Here is a 19175-nt window from a genome sequence, read left to right as displayed (position 1 = left end):
TGTACCTGTATACTTTATAATATACTGAATAATGCAGAAATATGAACTGAAAGGCCATAAGGTTCACATAACTAAAGTAAAACATAACATCTAAATAGGGTATGAAATACCTAAAATAACTAAAATAACTGTCTGAACATAATAATCTGAAAAGCCCCTAACTGACTGAACTGTCTGAGTAAGGAGTTAATAGGACATATCCCTAACTGACTCTAACTAATAAACTAATTAATGAGATAATAAGGAAATAATCATGTCCTCGAAGGATAAGGACTCACTGCTAACTCTGACTACTGATATCTAGAATCTACTGATGCTTTGGAGCTTGTGTCTCTGAACCTATGATGTAACAAAAAATGAAAGCACCATAGTGCAAATATGTTAGTACAATGGAATGTACCGAGTATGCATGTGAGGTAGGCTATATGGAAGGGTTTACATGCATGATCAATGCTAACTAATGGTCCAATATGAACGTGAGAGTACATGTATGAATACATAACTGTAACTGATACCGTGATAACGTGATTACTGAATCTGAATACTGCTAACTGATATAACTGATAACATGAGTGATTGTATCTGACAGTCCTGAATCTGATGAAACTATCTGAGTTCCATTCTATATCTGAGTCGACAGTATCTAACAGTCTTGAATTCTGAAGAACTATCTAAGTTCTTTTACAAAGACTGATACTGAGACTGTGGGAGGTAATTATCTAACTGACATGCCCCAAATAATGCATTATTATTGAATTAGGGTCCAATCTATGCCCTGATTAGAAGGATGTCAATACCGCACCACTGGTAAGGACAACATGTGAGTGACCCTAATATAATAAATAACTAGAGTGAGAACGGTGGGAACCCTTATACAGCAGGCTAAGCCACCTCATCTACCCTTATATAGTAGGCTATGATGTCTCAACCTATGTTGGCTATATAGTTTTGGAACACAAGGATTGCTTCTAAGAATCACACCCTCATATAATAGGTCAGCTCACATCCTTGAGTTTACTCGGTGCTAATTTATACTCCCATCTGAATAGACATTAAACACGATTTACTGAACTGAACATATACTGAGTTACTGAATTCCGTTGTCTGATGGAATACTATTGATATCTAATAACTGACTGAGTTTATGAGATCATGGAGATTTCCTGAGTCATAAGACTGTCTGAAGTCTAAGGATCATAGCTTGACTGAGAGTATCACGAAAACATGACATGGCTCTAGGCACACAGCTAATGATTCGGGTATGAGTACTCCCAAGACTCGATGGAAGGAAACTGACCAATCATAACTTACTTGAAAATATAACTAACATCATAATCCATAATAAATTTATAGAAGCATTTCATCAAGACATGTGATAGGCATAACTTGTACATACATGGGGATTTCATGGTATCATGCTAGTTAGACACTTTTTCTTCATCTAGACATTTAATCAAACATATTGTAGGCATGGTACAAGTAAACATCATTGTACAATAATTAAACATCATGGTTCAATTCTAATTTCATAACTCAAGGGTTTAGTCGTAGGTTTGCATAAATCTATATGTATAATAATTTAACCCACATAGAATTTATCACCCAACATAGAGTAGAATTGAATTTCTCATTATCCACATGAACAAGGGCAGCCCAAATCATAAAATTCATAAGAAAATTCATAAACATGAATTTAGAAAAGGGATTCTTGGGCTTCATGGACAAAAGGAGTCCATGAATGAACATTATGCATACCTTAGTTCATGATTTCATAAAGATTGACGGAGAAAATTTCTTGGAATTGGATATTTTATGAAAATCCTAGCTTGTTCTTGAGAGGTTTTTGAGACAAGAGAGTGTATTTTGGGTGAAAAGTGGCCGAATCATGTGCTAAAGGGCTTAAATAAGGGTGGGAAGTAGATCCTTTTAACCCTGGATGCATCATTTAATTTTAGTAAAATTTTCCCAAACCAAAACCCTGGGGCAACGCGGCACTATCGCGTCATTTCACTGGAATTTGACAATTGGGAAACTGAGTGATGACGCGATGCGGAGCCATCTTATTGCCCTTTCTTTTGTGACCTGGAACTTTGGTGCGACGAAGAGGAAATCGCGCTAAGACGCTGGAAAAGGAAAATTCTAAATTTGGGCCCTGGAACGACATGCCATAATCACGGACCCCAACTGGAATTTGCCAAATGCCATTTCCTCTTGTGGCGCGGTGCGCCACTGACTATTATGGCACTATTTTACGATAGGAACTTGAAATAGTCATAACTTCTGACCCAGTTATCAGATTTGGACAAATCTTATATCGATGGAAAGCTTCCATATGAAAAAGGGGAAAATCTTGAGAATTACTCATGGAATAACCATCATTTAATTTAGAAGCTAATACTAGACATTCTTAAGATGAAATTAGCTAGGAAAAGTACGGGGATATTACATGCCATTATCCAAAAGAACCTCTCCTCAAGGAAACACATAGCTAAATGTCCTATGCAATAAATACACCTAAATCACCAACATTAAAGAAATGCAAGACGTTTTCCAAGAGACCACCCATAAAAACCAACAAATGCAACAAAAAATAGATTGGTTGCTGGACATTGCTGGATGTGGATACAAAGTACAAACATTGATAAAAGATTTCAAGAATAAAGATATACCAAAGAAGTACAAGGATCAATTGCGCTTAGTTTGGTTTGCCCATTCTGTTATACTGGCAAGAAACGTCAAGAAAGTTATAGAAGATGATTTGTTGGTTCTTGATCAAGACTTGAATAAATTCAACATTTATCCCTGGGGATAAGATAGCTACAAGTTGACTATCAAATATTTATTGACCAAACTATCCCCAAAGACGATCAACTTATGCGGCTTTTCGGGGGCTTTTATGGTAAATTCAATCACTATTTGTTTACTCTTGCATTAATTTATATTGAATAATTATTATGACTTTTTTTGTTTGCTTTTTATTTACATTTTTTAAGCTTAGGCATTTGAAGCCATTCCTCACCTTCTAAAACTGGTCAAGGATTACCCAAATGAGGTTTCTCATCCAAGGATCCTTAGGTTGTTGGCTACAAAGAGCAACACACAAATTTAGGAGGATGATCTCTTTAAGCCTTTGACTGATGTAGTAATTCTTCTTTCAAGTACAATAATTTGACTTGAAGAAAGATATTAAAACAGATTGACCATCTGTTACAGCAGATGATTCATCTATTGCAATTTCTCTTAACATATTATTCATCTACAATAATTAGTGTAACATATAGGTAATTTGTTGTGATAGACGAGTCATCTTTTATAATAGATTACCCATCTATTACTTTGGTTCTCTGAACCTAACTTGACAGATTACTCCTCTACTATAGCTTATGCAACAGATGGTTAATATATTGCAATAGATGAATCATCTATTATAATAGAAAGATCATTTATTGCATAAGTTATATGTGTTAACATATTACCCAACTGACTGCAAACTATTATTTGATTCAAACGTATCTACTTTTATTTATAAATTGTGCATCCATGGATTATACCTACTTAGCAAGAGTTAGGGATGAATTTTTTTATTACTCTAGGTCTTGTTCATACAATAGTAGACCCAATGGTGGAGTTAATAAAGAAGAAATTGGATGGAGCAACATAATAAGAAGATCAGTTAGAAAAGGTCAGCCTTATGTTGAGGCTCTTTATAACCAACCTACTACAATAGATTTGGGTGTTTTTTGTTGGGGTGTTGCTGGTGGAGTTGCTGGTGTTAGTGGAAGTCATGCTGATGCTGATGCTAGTCATGATGATGAGCATATTGATGCTCAAGCAAAAATAAATATTCTTTAAATCACCCCTTAAAGTGGTCCCTCTCATCCCTCTTCAAGCTCGGGTTCTCTTTGCAAATGCAAATAGTACATCGACAGATAAGATCAACTTTTTAAAAAAATAGATGCTCTTACTAATTTTTTTGAGGAATTGAAATCCAAGAGGGGTATCATACCATCTAAGTAGGTGAGAGAGTCACACACTCCTACAGTGGAGGTTAGGAAGAAGAAAAATCAATTAGACATATACTCTCAAATAGGAAATCAAAAAAAATTTCAACTCCTCCTTCGAAATTTGATGAAGTTCAAGGACCATTGAAAAAGGTAGACATATACACAACACTTGATGCCAAATCAAAGGGTGATCTGAGAAAGTACATAAAATCCAAGAAACGCGCAAAAACCTTCACCATGAATGCCTTTTCTACCCAAGACTTCAAGAATATGACAAATATGAGGGAGTGGTAAATGGAAACGGTAAGTTTAGTTTTACTAACCTAACCCTCTAATCTACTTCATTTCTTACATTCTAAGTCATATTTTGTAACACCCCATATTTTTGGGCTAGTCTTTAAACCATCATTCCTATGTGTATAAGTTATAATCCAAGTGATTCCCATGTAAATATAAGTTTCATGATCTTTATCCTCATTTTTTATGTGCTTTCGAGGTGAAAAATGTTCATAAGAATCACTTAGGACAAAGTTGATCTTAGAGGCTTTGATTCGTCCAAAGTTTGACATTCAATTCTACAAGGGTCAAATTTAAACGTGTATAAATTTTTATATACATATAATTTTCCATATCAAGAACAACCAAATTGTATATAATAGAATTATCTTTCCAACGATACCAATTTTACCTTAATCTGATACCCGAGCAAAAAGTTATGGCATTTTTCGTGAGAGGCAGTAAACCGATGTGTCGGTTGTCGATGCAATGGCTATCATATTACGAAACTATTTCATATGCTATTTTAGTTCCTAAAGGGTCTAAGGGCACTTTGGTCACTTCCACTCACCCAAATACACCCATAACACTTAATTTCAGCCCCCAAAAGCATTATACATATTATTTTTTATCTTTTTCTTTCCAAGAAAACCTTAGCCCCCTCAAGAACACCAAGAACTTCATCAATCTTCATGAAAAGCAAGAACTCAAGTTTACCAATTCAAAAAATCTTTCAAGATTGTGTTTCTCCTTCAAGATTAAAGTTTTAAGGTATGTGGGAGTTCATCCATGGGTCCTCTTTCACCCATGGATCCCAAAACCCTTTTATTTTAATTAAAGAATGGATTTATCGATCATTATGATATTTTAGATATTCAAGAAAGATTGAATTTCATATTTCCATAGTGTTTTTAATTCAATTCAGCCCATGTATGATTCCATGGGATATTTTAAATTCCTCATGCTATGAATTTGAGTTTTCCGTATTTTATTCAAGTAAATTCCATAATAGATCCTAAATTCATGATGTTTAGAAATATTCCTATGTTTTGAATTCATACCTTCGATATGTTTGATGAAATTCCCATATCATGTTCAATCAATTTCAAGATGAATTCCCAAGTTATAAATTTTGTCATGTAACTCTATTATTCCCTTATGGTTAATACATTCTTATATTCAAGCTATGATCTTTACCTATTTTGATGAAACGCTCATGTCCTATTTCAAACGAATTTCATGTAAATTCCCCAATTCATGATTTTAGTTATGTAATTATGCTATGCTCCTATGTTTGAGATATTCTCATGTTCAAGTTCATGATCCCCGTGTTTTTGATGAATTATTCCATGTTAAGTATTAATCCCCATGTGTATGATGAAATACCCAAGTGATGGGTTTCTTTAAATAATGCTTACTTATTATGGTCAGTAATACCATGATAAGTATCTCTACCTAACTGAATACATTCCCTCAGTTATACCATAGGAAATAACATTCGGTCAGTAATATGGTCAGTTGTGATTTCGATTAAGTTAGCTCAATCTAGTTTCAGTCCTAATATCAGTTTATATGTTAATAATTAACTCAGAATCCATATGCACTATAATTTTCAGAATACAATAACCTGAGCCTATCAGTTATTAGTTATCAGTGCATACACCAGTTAGTATTTTAGTGTCTTTTAGTTGGGAGTAGGATTCAGCACCGAGCGAACACAGGGATAGGGGCATTCCTGCCATTTTAGGGTTTGACCCATAGTAGCAATCACTGAGTTACAGAACTACGTCGCCAGCGTAGGTTGAGATGTCTTCTTGGCAGTTTAGGTTTGACACATATCTCACGACTACTCCTACCAGATTAAGGTGACTCCTTAGTCCTTCGAGAGACCAGTTTAGTGGATCCACACAACCAGTGTTAGTACTCATGGTACGGTACTAACACCCTTCAAAATGGGGTTACAAGTTGGACCTTGATTAGCTCAGATTAGGGCATGTCGGTTAGATGATACCTCCCACAGTCTCAATTACATTTTTAGTTTAGTATTCAGTTCAGAGTTCTATTTCAGGTTTGTTTGACCATAGCATACAGTTATCAGTTATCAGTATTTCAGTTTATGGACTATTTTAGAATCATGTGATACGTTTGGTCTTGCATTCTCGGATAATACAATTTGCATGCATTCATGTTCGATCATTTTATGTTGCTTAGTTAGTTCCATTCTCATATGCATAGTACTCCACAATTTCAGCCCAGTTATTCAGACTAAGTATAGTCTAGTCTTACATTACCAGTATTCAGCTATCAGTCATTCAATTAATCAGATAATATTAGTATATGTCATATTTTCTTCTGTATGTTTAGGTATTTGTGCTTAGTATAATTGTATATTCAGATCCCCGATGTTATGTTAGTTTCTATCACACAGTTTTAGACTCAATATTTATACAGTATCCATATTTTATTGTATCCCAACTTTAGTTCTACTCATATTATTAAAGTAAAGTTTTATAGAAAATAAGGGTAGAGATTCACCATCTTATCAGTTTATGTTTGTCACCCATGCTTTAAGATATTCAATTTTTAGTTTATTTTAGCCTACTAGTGAGTCTACTTATACTTAGCATGGATGTTTTAAGATTACGTATGAAATCAGTTTTACATATTGCAATCACCCCTGCATACTCATTATATTCTATGGATGTTTTAAGATTACGTATGAAATCAGTTTTACATATTGCAATCACCCCTGCATACTCATTATATTCCAGAAGTACTAATCTATATATATGTCTGTGTGGCTATATTATTTCATAATGTAGGTACCATTTGTAGCCCACAGACCATGATCAGATACTTGTAGTTTCCAGCCAGCAGGTGATGAGTTCTCTTATTTTGGGAACTCCAGATAGTTTTAGTTCATGTACAGTTCATTTATTTTCATATGTATTGACTAGTGGTAGTTGGAGGCATGTCCCAGTTATCTATAGTCAGTATAGTAGAGGCTTCATAAATGTCAGTCAGAGTCATTCATATAAATTTCAGCTTTTTCCTTCAGTTTTATTAGATTGTAAACTTTACCAGTTATGTATTTATTCAGATTATGCTATGATTATGTTTCCATACAGTAGAACTTGTTATTTATTTTATTATAATTTAGTTGCTTAATAGTACGTCAATTCATGGGTTAGCTTGGGATCACTTGTGGTTCCAAGCATCGTGTGATGACTAAAGTGTAGTCTCGGGTCGTTACAAACTTGGTACCAGAGCATAGAGTTCAAGTTCCCTAGCATGTATATAAATCCATGTCTAATAGTCTTGCGGAATAGTATGGAGATATTTGTACTTTTCTTCAAGAGTCTACAGGGAATTTAGAAAATGTTTCCCTTCTTTCATGGCTCAGATAGCACTATAGAAAGGTTTTCTAAAACACTTATACAGATTCTCATCTTGCTCTATTCATGCCATATCTATGTTATTTTCGAGGTAATAGAAATAGGCAAGCTCAAATTTCTACAGACAAAGTTTTCTCAGACAGTCCTTACAGATAGTTATGGGATTGCACGTAGGCCTAAAATATCCTATTAGTTTCGTTATGCTCTGAACTTTGAAAATATTCATTCTTATTCATGAAAATCCTAAATTGATCCGAAGTTAGATATGTTTTCAGATCCTTTCTCAGAATTCTATGATAGCATATGATCTAGAATTAGAAGCATGAACCCCGAAGCTTAGCAGTAGTAAAGTTGGGATAGTGTTATCTTGATTGAGTATGTTATGTATCCATAGGGCTAGTTGTATGAAGGTAAACCAGTAGGCTTGAAATAGTGTATGCAAGAATTTAAGTTTGTTGATTCAAACTTATATGTTGTTGATGTTGGATGTTCAGGTGTGATTGTATTTCTCATGGTTTAGATTTGATGTTAGTAGGCTATGAAGGAAGTTAGTATCATTCATTGAAGATTTGGGTATATCCATGTTAAGTGTTAGAATCTAAGTTTGAATCTTTGAAAATTGAGCTGATAGAAATAAATGAGTTGAATCTCTAGATGGTGTGTACTCAGAATAAAGTAATTGTATTTCAGTTTGAAGTTATTAAATGGGTCCACAGACTTAAGATGATAGCTTTGGTCTAAGGGGAAGATGATAGAACAAGTAACCAAGTCAGGCTCTAAGACTCTAGTAGTAGTGCCAGTATGTGTAGAAAAGCAGTAGGGGAGGATGATTCCCAACCTATTCTTATGTCAGTGCAATGTTTTTCAGGCATCACGACATCTACTCATGACTTACATGTTATTTTCATCATCACAGCTCATATTCATGCACTTAATAGAAAATCATGTACGCATCCAGTTCCTAGTATGAGGAGTTTCAGTTCACTTAGCAGTACGAATCATATTTCATGAATTTATGAACTCCAAACTCAGCTCATGCAGCTCATGACTGTACTCATGTTTCATAGTATGTTCAGATCCAGGTACTCATGTTATACTCCTAATGATCAGTGAATTCAATTTATGTCACGTATGCCAGTTTATCTCTCTTCAATAAATTCATACTTTTGATGCCTTATTCCTCAGGCCTCAGTAAAGTTTTAAGTTATACATAGTTATCCCTTCATTCTTCAGGTCCTCATGTTCTTACTTTTAGTGACCTCTCCTTATGTCATGATTAGTTGAAATTCAATGTGTTTTCTTGGGCTAATGCATGAAAGTTTTAAGGATAGAGGTTTAAAAAATATGAGAGAAATGTTTTTATGATTGTTTGCCTACAAGTTCATGTGTGGTTATGAAGATAGGATTGAATGTCATATTGGTGTACAAGTGTCATGTATAGTTGAGTATAAGATTTTAGTATAATTCAATCCGTATAGACAACAATCCAATTTAACAGTCAGACAGACAAGTTCCTATGATTTTTTATCTTTCCATCTAGTCATGTTATTCAAAATTCTCATGAATATGGCTATTCCAATAGGTAATTCATTCGCATCCATATAATTTGTGAATTCGTCTTAGTTCATACATCATGCATTAGCTTCAGATCTCAGATATTCAGTCACGATTCAGTCTATAAGTGTCCCATGTATTATCTTAATTTTTCTTAGTATTTCAGCCAAGTCAGTATCATTTGGGGGCAAAGTATCCTAAGGGGATATGTATTGTAATGCCCAGATTATTTATGTTGTAAACCTTTTATTTTTTCTTCATGAAATAGGATCCAATTTGAAGTAATAGTTACTCATCAGTTGACTCTCTCATTTCTATCTCAGCCTTATAATCTCAGCCTTATAATCATTCTCATATCATTGTATGTATTCAAGAAATCAGTTCAGTTCATGTATCATGTTTAAATATCAGTTATGCAATCATATTCCAAATCATGTTTAGAATATAATCTCAGCTACTTTCGTACAGTACTCTCAATCTAACCAGTCTCATTCGAGGATGAATGTTCCAAAGGGGTAGATAATGTAACACCCAATATTTTTGGGCTAGTCTATGAATCATCGCTCCTATGTATATAAGTTAAAATCCAAGTAATTCCCATGTGAATATAAGTTTCATGATCTTTATCCTCATGTTTGATGTGCTTTCAAGGTGAAAAATATTCGTAAGAATCACTTAAGACAAAGTTGAGCTTAGAGCCATTGATTCGTCCAAAGTTTGGTATTCGATTCTATAAGGGTCTACTTTTAAAGTGTATATTTTTATATACATAGAATTTTGCAACTCAAGACCCACGAAATTGTATATAATTTAATTATCTTTCCTATGATATCAATTTCGCCTTAATCCGATACCCAAGCAAAAAGTTATCGCATTTTTTGTGAGAGGCAGTAGGACGACGCGCCAGTTGTCGATGCAATTAGCGATGCGACACGATGGCTATCACGTTATAGAACTGTTTCACACGCTATTTCAGTTCCTAAAGGGTCTAGTGGCACTTTAGTTATTTTTCCTCACCCAAATCCGCCCATAACACTTAATTTTAGCCCCTAAAAGCATTATACACACTATTTTTCATCTTTTTCTCTCCAAGAAAACCCTAGGACCCTCAAGAACACCATGAACTTCATCAAATTTTCTTCAAAAAAAGCATGAACTCAAGTTTCCCAATTCAAGAAAGCTTTCAAGATTGTGTTTTTCCTTCAAGATTAAAGCTTTAAGGTATGTGTGAGTTCATCCATGGGTCCTATTTCACCCATGGAGCCCAAAACCCTTTTATTTTAATTAAAGAATGGATTTTTAGATCATTATGTTACTTTAGATGTTTAAGAAAGATTGAATTTCCTGTTTTCATGGTGTTTTTAATTCAATTCAGCCCATGTATGATACCATGCAAGATTTTGAATTCCTCATGCTATGAATTTGAGTTTCCCATGTTTTATTCAAGTAAATTCCATGATAGATCCTAAATTCATGATGCTTAGAAATATTCCCATGTTTTGAATTCATGCCTCCCATATGTTTGATGAAATTCTCATATCATGTTCAATCAATTTCAAGATGAATCCCCAAGTTATGAATTTTGCCATGTAACTCTATTGTCCCCTTATGTTTAAGACATTCTTACATTCAAGCTATGATCTTTACATGTTTTGATGAAATGCCCATGTCCTATTTCAAACAAATTTCATATAAATTCTCCAATTCATGATTTTAGTTATGTAATCATGCTATGCTCCCATGTTTGAGATATTCCCATGTTCAAGTTCATGATCCCCATGTGTTTGATGAATTTTTCGATGTTAAAGTATCAATCCCCATGTGTATGATGAAATGCCCAAGTGATGGGTTTCTTTAAATAATACTTACTTATTATGGTCTCAAATGCTCTCATGTGTTCTTATTGTTATTGCTATCAAGTCCTAAAGGTTATGAATGCCCGAAATTTAATTGTTTACCTAGTTTCTAGTATCTGTAGAATGATTTTAGTTATTCCATAGGAAAGAACATTCAGTCAGTAATATAGTCAGTTGTGAGTCCGATTAAGTTAGCTCAGTCCAGTGCCAGTCCCAGTATCAGTTTATTTGTTAATAATTACCTCAGAATTCATATGCACTATAATATTTAGAATTCCATGACCTGAGATTATTAGTTATTACTTATCAGTGCATACACCAGTTAGTATTTCAATATCTTTTAGTTGGGAGTAGGATTCAGCACCGATTGAACCCAGGGATAGAGGCATTCCTGCTAGTTTTGGGTTTGACCCGTAGTAGCAATCATTGAGTTTCAGAACTACATAGCTAGCATAGGTTGAGATGTCTTCCTACTAGTTTAGGGTTGACACATATCTCACGAGTAATCCTTCCAGATTAGGGTGACTCCTTAATCCTTTGGAACACCAGTTTAGTGGGTCTACACAGCAGTGTTATTACCCATGGCACGGTACTGACACCATTCCAACTGGGGTTATAGGTTGGACCCTGATTAGCTCCGATTGTGGCATGTCATCTAGATGACACCTCCCGTAGTCTCAGTTGTAGTCTTAGTTTAGTATTTTGTTCAGAGTTTAGTTTCAGGTTTGCTTAACCATAGCATACGGTTATCAGTTATTCAATTATCAGTATTTCAGTTTACCGACTATTTTAGAATCATGTTATATGCTTGGTCTTGCATTCTCAAATAATACAATTTACCTGCATTCATGTTAGATTATCTCATGTTATTTAGTTAGTCCTTGTCTCATATGTATAGTACTCTACAGTTTCAATCCAGTTATTCAGACTAAGTACAGTCCAGTCTTACATAACCAGAATTTATCTATCAGTCATTCAGTTAATCAGATAAGATTAGTTTATGTCATATTTGGTTTTGTATGTTTAGGTATTCGTGCTCAGTATAATTGTATATTCAGATCCCTAATGATGTAGTATCAGACTCAGTATTGATACAGTATCCTTGTTTTACCATATCCCAGCTTCAGCTCTACTCATATTATTAAAGTAAAGTTTTACAAAAACTAAGGGTAGAGATTTACCATCTTATCAGAGTATGTTTGTCACTCATTCTTTAAGATATTTTAGTTTTAAGTTTATTCCAGACTATTGGTGAGTCTACTTACACTAAGCATGCATGTTTTAAGATCACGTATGAAATCAATTTTACTTATTGCATTCACCCCTGGATACTCAGTACATTCCAGAAGTACTGATCTATATATACATCTGTGTGGCTACATTATTTAATAATGTAGGTACCATTTGGAGTCCGCACACAATGATCAGACAGTTGTAGTTTCCAGCTAGCAGGTGATGAGTTCTCTTATTTTGGGAACTCCAGACAGTTTTAGTTCATGTACAGTTTATTTATTTTCATATATATTGATTAGTGGTAGTTTAAGGCATGTCCCAGCTATCTATAGTCAGTATAGTAAAGGCGTCATAGATGTCAGTCAGAGTCAGTCATGTAAATTTTAGTTTCTTCCTTCAGTTTTATCATATTGTAAACTTTATCAGTTATGTATTTATTCAGATTATGCTATGATTATGTTTCCGCATAGTAGAACTTATTATTTATTTTATTATAATTCAGTTGCATAATAGTATGCTAGTTCAGGGGTTAGCTTAGGATCACTTGTGGTTCCAAGCACCGTGTGACGACTGAGGGGTAGTCTCAGGTCGTTATATATTTTTAACAAATTACCAAGCTGGTGCATAATTTGCATTAAAATGGGTAATTTGTTAACATAAGTTCAGAGAATCTACACAATAGATGATTCATCTGTTGTAACAGCCGAGTATTCTGGTGCAACTGGTGGTTTATCTATTGCAACAGATTATCCATCTATTTTATAAGTCTCATTAGATGGGTAATCTATTAATAGATTTAGAGAACCTATGCAACAGATGGAACATCCGTTGCATCTTTATCTTCTTATATCATAGTATGTTTATGAAATTCTCTGCCTCAGAGGGGTAGCCAATTAGTGTACACAGATACTTATGATGTTTGTGATAGGATAATTGACCTCAACTTCTTCAATAATTTCAAGAATAGGGACAATTATCTCACTGAGCTAGCGACAACTCATGGTGGCTTAGGATTTGATTTGTTAGTTTCTATGTTCGAATGAGATCAAGATATGATTGACTATGTAAGAGAAAAGAGGCCATATCCATATGGCACAGAATGGATTGGGGCAAAGAGAATTCTTACAGTCATGAACCTAGACATAAAATATTTTGTGGCTCTTGAGATACTACTAGAGGATAGAAAGATGAAGGTTTATGACTACAACTTACCTGCCTTCAAGGAGGATAATTTTTTACCAAGATGCGGCCACTATTGGACTTGTTTCCTAGATTTTTGAAGCAAAGTGACCTGATGAATCACTTGCCAGCAAAAGTGTTGAATGAAAAATGGACTTGTGAAGGTCGAAACAAGGACAAGGACCTTGAATGGAATTTAACCAGCTCCATGTACAGGTCATACGCGCTAGCATACATCGAATATTTGCTAACTGGCATAGAAATTTCCAAACCAAGGACCTTACTAAATGACAACGTTGTGGAAAGGATGAAAGGGGTCTAGGCTTCTGGGTACTAGATAAATGTTTAGAGCCTGTGTATGAAAAAAAAAAAGATGTAGAAACACCATGTAAATTTTTATTTTAAGTTTTTATACAGTGACAATATTTTATGTTTGATGAAAACTAAATTTTTTTATTAAATTTGCGAACTTATGAATTAGTAAAAAAATTAATTACTAAGTTCAAATATTGCAATAAGTGCATTATATAGATATAGACATCTACATAATGCAATAGATGACCAACCAATTGCAATAGAGAGTTTATTTGTTACAACAGATAGGCCATTTATGGTAACAAATCAAAATATTAGGAAGACCTACTTGATTATTTTCAATGAATGACCTACATGTTGCAACATATGTCTAAATCTTTTGATAATTTTAACAGATATGTCATTTGTTGTAACAGATCCAATATTTATTTCAATATTTGAATCTAGTATAACATTTCAATTAGTAAGTTCAAATATAAGGATAAAATAAAATTCATAGACAAAATAAAATAAATCAAAGCCTTCAAAAATTATATTAAATAAATCAACAAATAAATAAATTGTAAGAAATTGTTATGGGTACAGAGAATAGATATTTACAATATAAGTTTGAAGCCAACAATTCCTAAGGAGAGGTATTAGTTTTACAAACTCAAGCAATAAAGATCTACTCGATATTGACAAGTTGTTCTTCATCCGGTGATATGGAATTAGGTTTTGTTCATCGTGGATCTTTAATGTTGCTTCTGTAAAATTTCTAAACCTTCACTTCTCCATATTTCCATAAAAGAGTAGAATATATTTTATGAAGTAATCCGGCATCAAGTCCATTATTTGGTACTTGTAATTCTTTGCTCAAATACTCGGCGTAAGCGGCAACAAAAAGATCACAATTCCTGTACTTGTAAAAATAAAACAATACATATCTTGCAATTAATGTAAGAGTTGTGAAATTTATGAAATGAAACTAAATCATGATACTTACAGGCTACCACTAGATTGGTGAGAAATTCCTTCAACATATTCTACATCAAATGGATTACCCATTTTATCCCGATATGCTTCAATCATCGATCAATCAGTATGAATATTTTGGTACAAAAAGCCACTTATATCAAGGTAAGAAGGCAATATTTTATCTAGCTTTTGTATCTCAGACGATGGAGCAAAATGTCTCTTTCCCAAAATCGAGTAATAAACTCGGATATGCCTCCTTTTTAGAATGACGATAACCAACATCAAATGGAATTCATCACCATAATTGATTGGGATGTACACTTTGTCGATCAAATGCCAAGTTAAGACAGCTGGAATGCTAAAACCTTTGATGATGTTGATTAAGCATTTCTTATTTCGTGAAACTTTCGGTTGTTGTTAACAATATCTATCGTAGACATTATTGATGTAAACTTTGTACAAATAATTGTTTGTCGTGTATCTGTATTGTTGTTGTGTTTGCAACTTGGCCTTTATTCAGAGGTAGTAAAAAATTACATTGATGTGCTACATATATTATCAAATATTTCAGATTACGTGACAATAAAATTAATAAACGGATATAATTTAATATAGTATTAACAGTAAGATGTATGGCATCTAAACCTCACCATTCCATCAAGTTTGGGGATGTGACATCAAATAGAACTAATTCCTTATTCTTGAATATGCAACAAAAAAGTCAAACATATCAAAACCAAGACTCGATTTGTTCACTTTGTAGTCTTCTTAATATTTTTTCTACATGATTTATATGTGTTAATGTCATATTTTTACAAGAAGAATTGTATAGATCAATATATTTAAAAATGATTTATGTACCTGCTGGCATAAATATTTAACAGCCCATCGGTCATGTATTCTGAATAGTCGTTGATCAATTTTGTTAGTTTTTTGGAGCCTCATCCAAGATGTTGAATCCCTTAAACGGATAATTTTTCCATTTTTCAGGCTGACAGGCTTCACTTTTTATTTCTCTTTGGAAGCAATTGATGGATTATCATCTGTGATATTATACTATTCAGCAGTAGCTTCTACTATGACATCCACTTGGAAAGGAAAAATTCTTAATGTTAATCACGGAGATACAAAAAAGGGGGAAAATATAACTCATCTGTTGGAGAAAATCAAATAGGTCTTCCTCCTGTTTTAATTTGTCCCAACAGATGACCTATTTGTTGTAATAGATGGGTCATTTGTTGGGACAAATTAAAACAGGAGGAAGACCTGTATGATAATTTCTAACAAATGGCCCATTTGTTGCACTATATGACTCATCTATTAGAACAAACTAAAACAATAGGAAGTCGTGTTTTAATTTGTCCTAACAGATGACCCATCTATTACAGCAGATAGGTCATCTGTTGGGAAAAATTAAACTATTAGAAAGACCTATTTGATTTTCTAAAACAGACAAGACATATGTTGTAACAGATAATGCATCTAATGCAATAGGTTAGTAAACTGTTGCAATAGATGTATATATCTATTTGATAATTTTCAGCAGATGTGTCATCTGTTGAAACATATATGTAGTCTATTTGTTTGTTGGAATAGATGATAAATATTTGCCTTTAACAGCTCATGCTGCTCTCCTATGTCCCTTGTACATTGCTCAAAAGGGCAAGACAAAGATAGAGGAGTTGCAATTTTACTTTTATTGATGCTTGATAATGCCTTAGAAATTTCTTTCCTTCTCCTGTTAGTGGCCTTATTCTCTAATGGAGTGTATAGATATGAAATTCTCTTTGATGGAATGACATTCTTCTTAGATGTCAATTCCTTGACAGAAGTAGTTAATGCAATAATAACATTAATCACTCTGTTATGTTTCGCCTTGCAGTTTTCACATTTACATGTAGAACATTCGCTAGGAGGGGCAAAATCTGTAAAATCAGTATGATCATAATCATAATGATTTGTGTTTCAAAAATTACAAGAGGAGAATGATTAGCCCAAACAGCATCACCACTACCACTACCACCACCACTACCAAAAGCTCCATCACCACTAACACCATCAACAACAACAAGCCCAACCTTCAAAATTATTTTTCTTATGATGGTTGTTGCTCCAAATAATTCTTTTTTTATTATACCAATGACCTTAGGGTTCGATAAAGATTGGACAAATCGTAAAGTAAGAATAAATGGAATCTTCAACTCTCGATTGATCGGAACAAGCCACGGATGCACAATCTAAAATAAATCAGTACATATATTAGAATGATGATTAAATCATTTAAGAAATCATTAATTAAACTAAAAAATAATTAGAATTAGACTTACTGATTCCTTCAAAGTGTTGAAGAGATCAAGAAATTTTGGTTTTTTATCTGTTTTAGCCGATAACTATCTTAGGATTCTGGGACATAAAACTTCTTCCTGGTAATTCACTTTTTCTCTCAAATAAGGAATGGCTTCAAGTGCCCAAGCCTAAAATATAATGCCAATAAATCAAAAGTATTATTTATAAAAAATAAATGAATCATAATTAAAAAAAAATATTTACCATGAAAGCTCATGGAAAGCCATATAAGCTGACTATCTTTGGCGTTAACGGAGTCAACAAATATTTGACAGTTATTTTAAGGCTTTCATAGCCCCAATGATAATTTTTAAATTCTAAAGATCCTCAAAGAGCTTTATTAAATCAAGTGGTATGTTGTTGTTAACGTCTCTCATCTAAAGAATATTATGTACAAGCCAAACCAAGAACTGATTGTTTGTGCTTCTTTGAAAGCCTTTTACCTTTCAATGCTTCTATCGAATTTTTGCTTTTAAAGTGTGGACCAACAACGATTAACAAGTCATCACCATCACTTGACTTGCCTTTGCCTTTTTTTGGTGTGCGGGGTATTTTTTTTGTTAGAATAGGTACAAGTTGAGAAGGAGGATAACATTTTAGTCCATTAACTATGGCAAACTCCTTCCAACCAAAAACAAATAGACATGCCACAATAATTTATCCACACCTTATCCATCTAATCTTTATATTCATACATAAAACTACATGAGAAAATCATATACCATCATCATTTAGAACCGAGCATTGTTGTCCTCCGGTAAATCATGATATTGTCAAAAGTAGTTGTCCCTGAAATAAGCATCTAATTTTTCGTCTTGAATTATTTTTCTGAAGGTATCAAAATATTTTCCCATGGAAAACCTTACCATGAAATCACCAGTTAAATTTATGGCACCATAGCACTGCATTCTTATAGGATAACTATCAATGTTGAAGGTTTTGACCAACTCTTCAATGGAAGGGCTATTAGCATTTGAATCATCTCTTATGAAACTTTTCTCATCCCTATGTTTATTTTCTTCTGCTTCAGATTGAGATTCGCTTATATAGCAAGCTCATAGAATGGTGGATGTATTCTAGCTAATTCACTTATTCCTTTACTTGGAGTTAATTTAGTTTCTTTTCTTTTGGGAGCCATATTATCTAAAAATAATAGAAAAATAAATAAGATTATAATTGATTAATGTATCGTTAAAAAAGGAAACAGTAAATCTAACAAGTACAACATAGTAAAATAATAGTTCCAACAGATCATTCATTTTTTGTAACAGGTGAGTTATCTGTTGCAACATATAACTAACCTATTACAACAGATGAGTAATCTATTGGAAACAATAATAGTTTTAATATTGTTGTAATTTCTTCCAACAAATTACTCATCTGTTGAAATAGATGACTGATCTATCCAACAGATCATTTATCTGTTGTAATATATGAGTGATCTGTTAGAACTGTTATCAAATTATCAAAAGTGTTTATATTTCTTCCAACAGAAGGGTCATCTATCGCAACAGATGAATGATCTTTTGGAAGAAATCAAAGTCTTGGACATATCACCTGTTGGAATAGTTGATAGGATTTCATCCAGAAAATGGTTGATCTAATGTATCAGATGGTTCATTTATTGCATTAGTTGGTTCATCTTTTGTAGAGAGAAGGTTAATCTTTTGCAGAAAAACAAACCAGTAGCAAGATTTTGTTCAATAAAATACTAGCAATATCACCATTGAATATCAAATACACCATTTTTGCCAAGAACAATAATAAATCAACTCAGTAATACCAACACAACACACACACCAAGAACATCAACAATGACCAAAAACACTAACATTGTTGTTTATTTCTACAAACAAAAACAACAAAAAATAAACTTCAAAAAACACAACAAACACCAACAAATCAAATCAATAGATCGACAACAAGAACTACCATAACAATAAAAAAAATGATATTTCACTCTGAAAAGAGAAGAGAAGAAATACCACAAAAAGGATTTTCTTCAGTCCCCATTTCAAATTTAAGCAACAAATATTGAAATTGTTAATTAATACTAGAAG

The sequence above is a fragment of the Capsicum annuum genome, chromosome 11, assembly GCF_002878395.1.
Source record: "Capsicum annuum cultivar UCD-10X-F1 chromosome 11, UCD10Xv1.1, whole genome shotgun sequence".
Classification (NCBI taxonomy): Eukaryota; Viridiplantae; Streptophyta; class Magnoliopsida; order Solanales; family Solanaceae; genus Capsicum; species Capsicum annuum.
The sequence above is the reverse complement of the archived record's forward strand: the minus strand, read 5'-3'. Positions refer to the sequence as shown.